Below are 12,901 nucleotides of genomic sequence, written 5' to 3'. Positions count from 1 at the left end.
CTGTGTCGTCCCCTTCTTCTCCTGCCCCCAATATTTCCCAGCATCAGGGTCTTTTCCAATGAGTCAGCTCTTCACATCAGGTGGCCAGTTTTGGAGTTTCAGTTTCAGCATCAGTCCTTCTAATGAACACCCAGGACTGATCTACTTTAGGATGGACTGCTTGGATCTCCTTGCAGTCCAAGGGACTTGCAAGAGTCTTCTCTAACACCACAGTTCAAAAGCATCAATTCTTCGGCGCTCAGCTTTCTTCACAGTCCAACTCTCACATCCATACATGACCGCTGGAAAAACCATAGCCTTGACTAGACGGACCTTTGTTGGCAAAGTAATGTCTCTGCTTTTTAATATACTATCTAGGTTGGTTACAACCTTCCTTCCAAGGAGTAAGTGTCTTTTAATTTCATGGCTGCAATCACCATCTGCAGTGATTTTGGAGCCCAAAAAAATAAAGTCTGATACTGTTTCCCCATCTATTTGCCATGAAGTGATGGGACCAGATGCCATGATCTTCATTTTCTGAATGTTGAGCTTTAAGCCAACTTTTTCACTCTCCTCTTTCACTTTCATCAAGAGGCTCTTTAGTTCTTCGCTTTCTGTCATAAGGGTGGTGTCATCTGCATATCTGAGGTTATTGATATTTCTCCCAGCAGTTTTGATTGCAGCTTGTGCTTCCTCCAGCCCAGCATTTCTCATGATGTACTCTGCATAGAAGTTAAATAAGTAGGGTGACAGTATACAGCCTTGACATACTCCTTTTCCTATTTGGAACCAGTCTGTTGTTCCATGTCCAGTTCTAACTGTTGCTTCCTGATCTGCAAACAGATTTTTCAGGAGGCAGGTCAGGTGGTCTGGTATTCCCACCTCTTTAAGAATTGTCCACAGTTTATTGTGATCCACACAGTCAAAGGCATTGCCAAAGTCAATAAGGCAGAAATAGATGTTTTTCTGGAACTCTTTTGCTTTTTCGGTGATCCAGCAGATATTGGCAATTTGATCTCTGGTTCCTCTGCCTTTTCTAAAACCAGCTTGAATGTCTGGTAGAGTTTATTTTAAAAGCCCTCCAATACTTGCCCAAGGGCCCTGGAATGAACTCCGGTTCTGCACTCTGCCCCCGCCAAGCCCCACATCACTGCATCCTACTCTGTCCTCCATCCATCACCTTGCCAGCCTGTTCTCTGCTCCTGGCACCTGAAGCTCCTTTCTGCCTGGGGCTCTGAGGCGTGTTCTCCCAGTCACCACTCCTGGCCATCCCACCTGGCTAGACTCTTGCCTAGCTTTGAAAGTGCCATCTCTGTGGTGGCCTCACATTTTTTCTCATGACCTGATGAGTTCCTCATAGGCTACCTTCTGCTGACCTCTTCTGCCCCAACTTGAAGCCAAGACTACAGCTCCCCAGTTCACAGCAGCTTCCCCAATCACAAAGAACAATGTCCAGCATAAGGCAGGTGGCCAGAAATCCTTCCTGATTTAACAAAATCAGTTTATGCTATTGCTCAACAAATATTCTGGACTACCAACTATTGGCTGGGTACTGAGGACCAAGAGATGAATGAGGAAATGTTCCCTGCCTTCCAAGAGCTCATGGTCAAGCCCTTCTCCATAGCTTCAATGAATGTCCAGCTCTTGGGACAAAATGCCAATCCCGAGTATCCTCCTGAGTACCGATGTCTCATCCTTTCTGCTGTATGTTAGCAGCATAGCTAACATCTATAGCAGAACAACACTGTCTTCCTTAATCAGATCTAAAATAATTGTTATCATTTTTATTCAGATTTCTCATATAATGGGAAATCTATTAAAAGAAAATATATATGATAAAATAAAAACTTCTCATAATGTGATAACTCAGGAGAACTTTATTATTTTATGTATATAAGTAATCATTATGGGAAATAATTACAAATACCCAAGGGAGAAGTTCTTTTAAAACATATAATTAGCTGAACTCTCCCACACATGGATTAGCATAGTTAAGCTTTGTATCTTTTGCATTCCAGATGATGCCCTGCTTGTGTGCTTATGTGACCGCAACATAGAGGCTAGGTGTTTTATAAATAAGCATGGACTCCTGCAATAAGCCAATGTGAAACCCATGATGTCCACCTGGCATAGTTTCTCACTGTAGTAAACAAAGACCCGCAGCATCGTTCTGAATGGCTAGATCCCTTCCAATTGTTTCACACTGTGCAACATCTCAATTTATTTACACAATCTTTTTTATTATTTGTTTTGGATACTTTGCTTGTGTTTGTTCACTATTATAAATAATACTTTAATTAATTATCTTGCACGATCATCTTTGCACACTTTTCCAATTATTTTCTTAGGGTGAATCATAAAAGTTGGATGCTAGACTAAATTGTTATCTTAGGTCTGTTTATTTTGTTGTGTTACCTCTGAAGAAAACTGTATAATTTATATCCCACAGGTCAGAGTATTATTTTCATACAAACTTTCTTTTTCATTAAAAAAATCCAAGTAAGAAATGCAGACCATAAGATAATGCATTAAGGTAGCAGGATGTAAAATTATCATAGAATATTTCATACATACAATTCTTTACCTTTAACTTTTGGAGGCTTACAGAGTAAAGAATCTGCCTTTAATGCCAGATACTCGAATTCCATCCCTGGGTTGGGAGGATCCCCTGGAGAAGGGAATGGCAACCCACTCCAGTATTCTTGCAGGTTACAAGAGCCTGGCAGGTTACAGTCCTTGGGGTTACAAAGAGTTGGACATGACTGATTGACTAACTCTTTCAACCTTTTATAAATGTTTTTATTTTGTCAAAATAAATTTAAATTATTTTCAATTTAAAACTCGGGCGGACCAGCCAAGATCCCTCTGCAGGCAAGGTCATCGGACTGACTCAAGCAGACATTGGGCAGAGTCAATGCAAGCTACCATGATCATTCATTCATCCGTCAAACAAATATCTGCTGAAACCTTGATTCTGCCCAAGGAACTTGTTTTATAGCAGGAGAAATGAGTCACTGGGGCCTCTCTGGAGGTTTAATGTTTTCCTCACCATCTTTTCCTTATTTATTAAGCTTTTTATTTGGAGATAATGGTACATTTACATGCAGTTGTGAGAAATAACGCAGAGATCCCATGTAGCCTTTCTTCTTTTCCTCTAGTGGTGAATTTAGCAAAACCAAGCGCATTGTCACTGTAGTGTGTGTGTGTGTGTGTGTGTGTGTATTGTGTGTGTTTCTGTGCAGTAGTATCACATGCGCAGTCTCATGCAGCCACCACCACAGCCAAGACAGAAAACAGGCCCATCACTAGGCTCCCTACTGCTCCACTTCTATAGCAAGTGGGCTCCTCACCCCAGCCCCTTCCCTAACACTTGGGACCCTGATCTGTCCTCTATGCCTATAGTTTTTCATTGCAAGAATGTTACAGAAACGGAATCATATGTACAAAAGCCTGTATGGAGCCTTTGGATTGGCTTTTTTCACTTGTACATACAAGCTTATGTGTATCCTTGGTTTGTTCTTATAATCGCTGAGCAGTACTTTGCAGGGCAGAGATGCAAGTGGCTCCCCTCACTGACATACCTAACAGCCCCCACACAACCCCCTCCCATCTGCACAACTTTTGGCCCTGCAGATTTATTCAGAGATCTTGGTTGCCAAGGGGCAAGTGGTGTGACAATCTGAAAACTTCTCATGGTTCTCAAGGCAGGAGAAGGGCTCCCTCTACTGGTTAAGGTTCTCAGACAGGAGAGGCCCATGGCTGGTGGTGCACAGTGGGGCAGGGAGGAGGAGACTTGAAACCCAGAGACTCTCTAGGGTACCTCTAGGACATGGCAAACTCAAACAGGTGAGACCCCTAAGAGCTTGGTTGCTTAGAGTTGCAGTTTGGAGTTGAACTATAGTAGCTGCAAAGATAGCTGAGAACAGAAGAACATACAAGGGATCGCAAAGAAGGAATTTATAAATGTCAAATAGGGCTTTGTGACCAGTTGCAAAAATAAGGACTCTGGTACCTATACACATGTTCTCGTTTGCTTTCCTGTGTGTTTTTGTGTACATTAACCAATCCTCTTTCCCTGCTCTCCCCTTTGTATTGATTGTGGCTAGCTGGTAGTTCAGACTCTAGGCCATATTCTGTCTGGAGTAAGTCTTACTGAACAAGGGGGATGACAATCAGTCAGAGACGCACATCATAACTGATAAGGCTCTGGGTCTGTTTCCTTTAGGGCTAAAGTGAGCATGAAGAAGCATGATTTTTTCTACAATTGCTGGTTGGAAATTAAATGCAGGCAGAACATGAGTTTGGGTGCTGAGTGTCCATATGCTTGGACTGTGCCAGCTGTGATCTGTTGGCCTTGAGCACCATGCCTTTCAACCACGCCGTTATCTCAGTGGCTGGAAGCCTGAGAACCACGTTTTCCAGAATCCCTTTCAAGCAGGAATCCAGTCGAATTCCACCTATGAGAGGGGCTTACTGAGACCTGGAAGGTGAAAGATAAGTATCAGTCAGTCTCTCCTGCAGCAGCAGCAGGGGCATCTAAATCTTCCTGCCCTTTTCTCCCACCACTCCCCAATTCATCATCAGCCTCCTCCTCCAGGCCGCAAGAAGCAGTGGTGGCATCCCCAGCAGGTTCTAGCAGGTTCTGCCAGTTTCCTGATTTCTGGACAGCACCCCCACCCAACAGCTTCTGCACACCTCAGCTCTACCAGCAGTGCTGTAAGCACCTAATTCCCTCTCCGCTGGAATGGTCTTGACTGGCACATGCATCACGCACCAGACTGAGTGGAGGGGGAGGGACAATTCCAGGATGTTCTCTCCTCTTGTAAAACCTCACCTGCCTGCGGGGGAGGATGCTCGCATCTGTTTCACGGTCTGAAGTGCATCAGGGCAGATGTTCTGATGGGCACAGCGCTGGGTGCTAGTCAGCTTCATCACAGCTTTCTCACCCTCTAGCAGCACAACAAAAGCAACAGCGCCAAATGCGCTCAGAACCGTGACAGACGACTTTCAAAAGTGATCTCACCTCCCTCTCACCTCTCCTGGCAGCCGTCCACGCTGCTTATGAACAGATTCTGCTGATTTGTGAAGCCAACACACCGAGCCTCACCTGGGCTGGGATTCCCCCCTCCTTTTTGTCCTCTCCCACGTTTTCTTCCTTCGTTTTTGCTGGAGGTGGCACAGAGAAGCAGAAATTATTTAAGCTGCTGCTACACTGTTCGTGTTTTTAATTTGACAAGAAAACTTGTGCAATTGCATGGAACATTTATTCTATTTCTGCAAAATTTCGCTTTCTTCTTTGAATAACAAACAGGCTCTGAAGGCAGCACCAACCCAACTTCCAGAACAGAGCCCACCTACACGACCTTCGTGCCTCTGCACCCATAGCCTGCACTCTTTCTCCTTCATCTTGGGTCCCCCCACACAGTGCTGGGGGACCATCCGCCAGCATGTGGAGGGAGCTGGTACATCCCAAACCAGCAACCAGCATACAGGTTCTTCCTGGAACTAGGTCTCTGCATCCTGAACAGAAATAACCAAAAAGACAGGTCAAAATGCAGGGAGAACAGGGACCATGTGACTCCAGGAACAATATACACACATTTAGACAAATTCTCCATCCAGCACAATAGACAGAACGTGGATGGGAGCACGTACAAATCTACCATCATCTCCCTGTCTACCACCCTCAGCACAGGGGGCCCGCAGTCCCCACCTCCTCTGATGTCAGAGGAATCCCAGCTATTCCTCGCCGAGTGCTGGGAACAGCAACTTCTCTAAGGAACAGTCTTCCAGATATCCCTGTCCTCCCACTCATCAGTGCCTCTCACAGCCAGCATCTTGTGGCTCACTTTTTCTTTGCCCTGAAGAAGTCTCATCCCATGTATGTATGTAAAATTCCAAATAATCTTGAAGTAATCAGAAATAATAATACTGGCAGTTTGATTCCAGGGCCTGCTTAGTGCTGGGCACGACACAGGTATGACCTGAAAATTCTCCTCTTCACCCCTCACAACACAGGTGATGTGGCCACAGTCCCCATTTGACAGATGAAGAAACTGAGGTACTCCGAGGTCAGCAGTACACAGGGCTTTTCAAGAACTGAGTCAAGATTTGAACTCCTGGCCTAAGAGCTCAGCCTTTTTACACTGAGCTAGAAAATGCATAGTACATGATATAATGGGCAACATAAATAAGAACCATCTCTGTGCACCACATCTTAGAATCTTTAAATGAAATGCCTTGTTGGCATCAGCAAGTGTGTCAAAGCATTCATTGTATTCTGTATTCAGCCTGCATCCTGATGAGATGTGCAATTAAAGCAAAGCATCCAGGTTGATTTATATCAGGTTGAGCAGCGCCCAGAACAAGTTTCCACATTCCCCTACACTCTGACTTTGGAAATGCCAGTTCAAGCCTCTCTACACCTAAATATTCAATGTGAGTTCCTAAGTTCCATCTGAAAGACTTCTCAAATTCTCATCATTATTCTTCCAAATAACAACCAATGAGTAAGAACATTAAGTGGAGGGAATCATACTTAGACTCATTGAGAATGTGACCCATGATATGCAACCAGGCAAAATCTTAAGCAGAAATGTTTTACTGCACATTTTTTTATTGATGTTTATCTAAGAAAGATTACAAAGATAAAACCTTTCCAGTGATAAAACAACCAAGCTATGAATTATAACTTCACAAAAATTTACCTTATACTCTTTTTAAAAAATTGAAGTATAGTTGATTTATAGTGCTGTGTTAGTTTCAGGCATACAGCATAATGATTCAGAATACATAAACAAATATGTATACATATGTATCTTCTTCAGATTACTTTCTGTTATAGGCTATTACAAGATACTGAATATAGTTCCCTCTACTATACAATAGGTCCTTGCTCTTTATTTTATGTATAATAGTGTGTATCTGCTAATCCCAAACTCCTAATTTATCCCTCCTCTTTCCCCTTTGGTAATCATAAGTTTGTTTCTTATGTCTGCAAGTCTATATCTGTTTTGTATCATTTTTTATGTTCTACATATAAATGATATCAGATGATACTTGTCTTTGTCTTAGTTCATGTACTGTGATAATCTCTGCTGCTGCTAAATCACTTCAGTTGTGTCTGACTCTGTGAGACCCCATAGACAGCAGCCCACCAGGCTCCCCCGTCCCTGGGATCCTCCAGGCAAGAACACTGGAGTGGGTTGCCATTTCCTTCTCCAATGCATGAGAGTGAAAAGTGAAAGTGAAGTTGCTCAGTCGTGTCTGACCCTCAGCGACCCCATGGACTGCAGCCTTCCAGGCTCCTCTATCCATGGGATTTTCCAGGCAAGAGTACTGGAGTGGGGTGTCATTGCCTTCCCTGGTGATAATCTCTAGGTCCATCTATATTGCTGCAAATAGCATTATTTCATTCTTTTTCATGGTTGAATAGTATTCCATCAAGGATACCCTGCATCTTCTTTACCATCCTTCTGTGGGTGGACATTTACCTTATACTTTTTGTGGTTAAACAGTGTTGAAAAAAAAGGCAGTTGCTTGCAGCATCTGAAAACTCAGGCATTAGCTTTATCTGGAGGTGATGCCACAGAAAGGAAAGTACTAGAAATATGTTACAATTCAGTCTTCATCTTGACAAATTTTACAGTAAATTTGTCAACAAGTCCCCAAATTATGCCAACCCATTAACAGGTTAGAAGTCTAAGAAACAAACCCTAAGACCTACAGCTCCCCTGTCACTCACATCACACAGCAAGGGCCTGCCTTCAAACAAAGCAGATTTTAGAACCAAAAAACAGCTTAGCAAGAAATTTTATTATGTCAAGTGTGGAGAACATCCAGAATGTGAACATCCATCTCAAGGAGGATGAAGAGGTTCAGGCTGAGCTGATCCGATTGTCTCAGAAGTTACATATAATATCAGCTCAATATATATTTGCTAAATAAATGAACAGCCCAAGGGAGACCTAGGATGAGCACCAAGTCTGCCATTATTAACCGTGAGGCCTGCACTGCTTCACCATCCCGTGTCCCTGAGCCTTGATTTCTTACGTGTGAAGTGGTGGGGCCAGCAGAACCTCATGGGGTGGCTGAGCTGAAGAATGCGAGGGTGCAGTGTAGTGCGGTGCTGGACAGTAGGGACATGGCTGAGCAGCCAGGTCAACCAGAAGACAGTGCCGCGTGTGGTTCACGTCAGGCTGCTTTTACTGGGAAACTCCCTAGTTCTCTACTCCTGCTTTCCTTTAAATTGCTTAAATCACTTCCTACCCAAAAAGAGTAGCACATTAGCCTTTAGAGGCCCAGTTACTCAGCTTTGTTCATATTCAGTAGATATTTGAGAGTCTCCTCTGTACCTGGCAGGATGCTGTGCAAAAAAAGACTGCAAAGCAGGTGGGAAGGACAGGATGGTGGGGCTAACCACTGGTCCAAGTCCCACTTCATCTTGAAGTTCCATTACCCCCATGGCCTCAGTCTTCCAAACCACTCAAGAGGGCGATGTCTTCTTCAGAAGGAGGACCAGAAGGAATGAAATGATGTCTGTGAGGCACCTTGAAAGGACCTGCCAAGAGCAGAGGCATAAGGAGAGCGAGCATCTTAGTTACCAGAGCAGTGATGACATGAATGGTGATGATGGTCCTGTTCTGGAGAAGACCACTCTTGAGGAGAAATAATTGCTCAACCAACTGAGAGTCATGAGGCAGCGTACGGCCGGGACCAAGAGGAGTGGAGTCCCAGGGAAGAAGGGATGACATCCAGATGGAGAACCAGGAGGAATCCTCACACAAAACACACACACACACACACACACACACACACACACACACAACATGCACGGTTGTCTGGGGAACTGGAGTAGGGACTGGGAGACAGGGGAGAACTGGGAAGACAGAGACACAGTAAGGACTGTCCAGGAAAGGGAACAAGGAGGGGAAAGCTGTGGCCTACCAGCCAGCCTCCTGCTGCATCACCAACCCAGGAGCACGGACAGCTCATCACAGCCAGCTCTTTCTCACCACTCTGTGGGATGGCTGGTGGCTTGGTCACAGCTGGGTTTAGCTGGAATGCCTTGACTTCCCCTCACATGGCACTTCATCCTAGACTTCCCCACAGCACAATTGATGGGTTTCAGGGCCCCAGAGAGGGAAGGGAAGCTGCAGGGAGTCAATTACCATCACTTTCTGTCTGTCAAAATCAATCAGGAGACCAACTCAGATACAAGTGGTGAATAATCGGGGACGGGCTGCAACATTGCATGCAAAGGGGCATGGATCCACGGGGGAGGAGTGTACGGTCCTGTGTGGCTGCATGAAACATGCCCTGCAAGGCCTGTTGGGTGGCACAGTTGTGGGCACATTTGAGAGGAGCTGAGTGGATCTGAGCTGGGCTCCCTGCAGATGAGCCCACGCATGAGAACTGTAGGCTGGAGTAGATCAAGGGGAACTGAGTCCAGACTGCTGCAGGAGTCCAAGCAAAGAGTAAGGGGGAGCCTAGAATTCTACTCTTCAGTGTATACCCTACATATGTACCTTCACTAAAAGAAACTTATAAGGACATTCATGCACAGAAGTATTATTCAAACTAGCCAAAATCTGGAGACAATCCAAATGACTATCAGCAATAAAATGGAAACATGAATTTGGTATTTGCGTACAGAGCAATACTCTACAGCAATTAAAAGGTAGGAAATGCTCTTATAAGCAATAAGGATGGACCTCACAAGCAAAATGTTGAACAAAAGAAGCCACATGCAAAAGCAAATTTATTGCATAATTTCCTTTATACAAAGTTCAAAAACTGAGGAAGCTCATCTGGAATGTTCCACGTCCATGGGGTTATCTTTGGGGAGGAGGATCCAGTGACTGGGAGGGGTCATCAGGGAGGACAGTATCTTTTTCCTGACCCAAACGTAAACATGTGTTGACTTCATGAAAACTCACCAAGCTGTACACTTATTATTTTTTCTGAATGTACACTTCAATTACAAATCAAAATAAGTTTATTAAAAAATGAAAAGAGAATGAGGGGCTAGCCTAGGCTAGAAGCAGCAGCGATGCAGAGGAGGGGGAAACGACCTTGAGGGCAGGGCCATCTACTGAGCATCTGTTGCTTGTGTCTGAGAGAGGAGGGGAGTCAGCGAGAACACTAAGGCTTCTGGAAGGTGGAACTAGAAGAAGAGTAGGGAAGAGGCAGAAGAGCAGGGAAGTCTCAGAGGTGCCATGCCTCTGGGAGGCGGATGGAAGACAAGGTGAGAGAAAAGAGGAGTTACTCCAAGAGGGTGCTGGGTTTATGATTCCAGGGTGGACACCGTGGCGAGCAGAGAAGACATTTTTCAGCCCTCTATGCATGCACACAGACATACGCACATTTCTCACACATACAGACATACATGTGCACACTTTTGTGTATGGACACATTTGTGTGTTCACATGTATATGCATTCACACGTGTATACTCTCAAACACACAAGTCTTCAAATACATGTGCACACACATTCAAATACATGCTCGCACATGAACACACACACATGTACACAAACATTCACATATGCACGTATTCATGCATAGCTTAAATGTTTACACATGAGCATTTATGTTTACACATTCAAGTGTGAACACATGAACAGACATCAGGTCACATATGCACATACATACACACTTGATCATGCACACACAAACGAACACACACACACAAAACAGGCACATGCTTGCACTCGTGCAGGCATACACCTGCACATGGAAACAGATGTGTACAGGGAGAGCCTGGCCACTTTTCTGAGACCCTGTCCTGGAAAGTGTGTTAGTAAGTAAACTCCTAAAACTGGGAAATAGCTCCATCCTGAATATCAGATATAAGTAGAAACCTGGTTGCCCCAGATGAGCTCCAGCTACGCTCTCTGTGGGGACCTTTCATATGGCCTATCTCTTGGAGCCCCCTCCTGGCCTAGCTGGTGCTCAGCTGACCTCATGCCCCACCCACAGCATCAGAGTGACAAAGGAAGCTGTCAGCATCTGCGTGTCCTTATGGAGGACCAGGGACGGAGCCCCAGCTCCTTTACTCATTCAGTAACGTTCCATAAAGTGATGCACATGAGTAAATCTCGAACAACTACAAGCAGAACCCCCAGACCAATTCAGCCTTCCTCAGGGTCCTGCTCTGGGCAGTTAATGGGCAACTCTGTGCTCCAAAGAGCTCTTGGGAGCTGGTCATCAGTCCATCAGTTCCATGAGTGCCAACCCTCTTTCAGAAGGCAAACCACCTCCCTCAGTAAGTCGAGCTCCTTTTTCCAGCAGCAGCCCCAGCAGAGCCTCTCTGCAGGCAGGCGGGCTATAACCATGAATTATCCATACGCCTTGGAGCCTGTTTGACAGGGAACGTGGGAACCGCTGCACACAGGTTCAGGCAGTGTGGGACTCGGGTGCTAATTACTCCTCACTGTCGCTTAGCAGTACCATCACATCTACTAGGGAAAGGGGGCCTTTGCCTGTCTGGCGGAAGAGAGGAGTGTAGGCAAACACCAGGATCCCACAAAGCATGCAAAGTAGCAAGCTGAGCAAATGGATCTGTTTAATCTCAGGGAGGAAGTGCTTTTCCAAAAAGTTGCCTAGAAGGACAGTGGACTGAAGTTGAAAGTCGGCGGGGGCGGGGCGGGGGGGGCGGTGTGGGGAGGGGGTGGGGGCCGGGGGGGGGGCTCGGCGTGGGGAGGGGGTGGGGGCGGGTGCAGGGGGTGGCTTTGGAGTAAGCCCGACCTGCTTTTAGTGCCTTTGGGCAAGTGACTTCGGCCATCTAGCCTCATGCATTCATCCATGAAAGACAGATCAATGGGGCAGATACACAAGCTTGCTCATCATCTGGAAGTTTTCCCAGAGGATGTAGCTTTCAGAGGGCTCAGTCTTCTGAGGGCTTCTCAGCCTGCATGCTGGGTGCAGAGGGCACTGTGAGTACCCTGCCAAGATGCCCTACAGTCTCTCAAGGACCCTGCTCCCTGCCAGCTTTTGGTTAGTTCCTGAGCCCCTTTGCCAGGACTTACTAAGAGCACAGATACCAGGAGGTCATAGCCATCACGGGAGCCCTTAGCCAATGACCGACTGCCATGAGATGTGCAAGTCCCAATCTGAGAAACCCCCCTAGCTCCCCGGAGGGTCACCTCCACGAACCCTTGCCTGGCCTCTCCGCCTTTCCCATCCTGCTCTCCCCTCCCCCTGGAGGCTCCTGGGAGGGCTCCTAGGCACTCCCCTGCTCCCGCATGGGCTCTCACTGGCCTTCATAAGCTTCTGTTGCAGGCTTGGCTCTTCCCAGATTCCCTCCCCCTTCAGGGGGCAGCAAGGATCAGCCCCATCACAGAACCACAAAGATAGCACCTCTGGTTTGGCTTCCAGGCCTTCCAGAGCACCCTCAGCATCCACACTTTGTCCAACTACAAAGGCTGAGGTTAGCTCTAGCCTCTTCCAGGGATGACCTGACCTTTATTATTATTCTGAATCTTTGCTCACCTTCCCTGCTGCTCTTAATCCAGCAAGGGAAAAGACCAATTCCAGGCTTTTCTTTCAAAAATGGTAGTAGAATTTTACTTCTTATGAGACAGGGAGGAGAAGGGAGAATTTTTTGTTTGTTTGTTTCTTTTCAGACTGTGGCCCAAGATTTCAACAGGAGGGTTCCAGGAATAATGTTTCAGAAAAGACATTTGGGTTATAAGAAATTGTTTTGGGGTTTTATTGAAATATGGATGTGAAAGCAAAAAGACAGGTTCAAATTTTTCTACTCTTTTTTTTTTCCATATGAGGAATTTATAAAATATTCTCTTCTTACAACAGCTCTCAAAGAAGGGAACCTGTTCCCACCAGCCCCAAAGTTGACATTTTAGGAGAGTGAAATGGTAAAGGTGTGTCTTCCTGAAAGGGGGCTGGTTTGCTTTCCCCTAGAT

The sequence above is a fragment of the Oryx dammah genome, unplaced genomic scaffold (assembly GCF_014754425.2).
Source record: "Oryx dammah isolate SB20612 unplaced genomic scaffold, SCBI_Odam_1.1 HiC_scaffold_10, whole genome shotgun sequence".
In the NCBI taxonomy this organism is placed as follows: Eukaryota; Metazoa; Chordata; class Mammalia; order Artiodactyla; family Bovidae; genus Oryx; species Oryx dammah.
Note: the sequence above shows the minus strand (reverse complement) of the source record.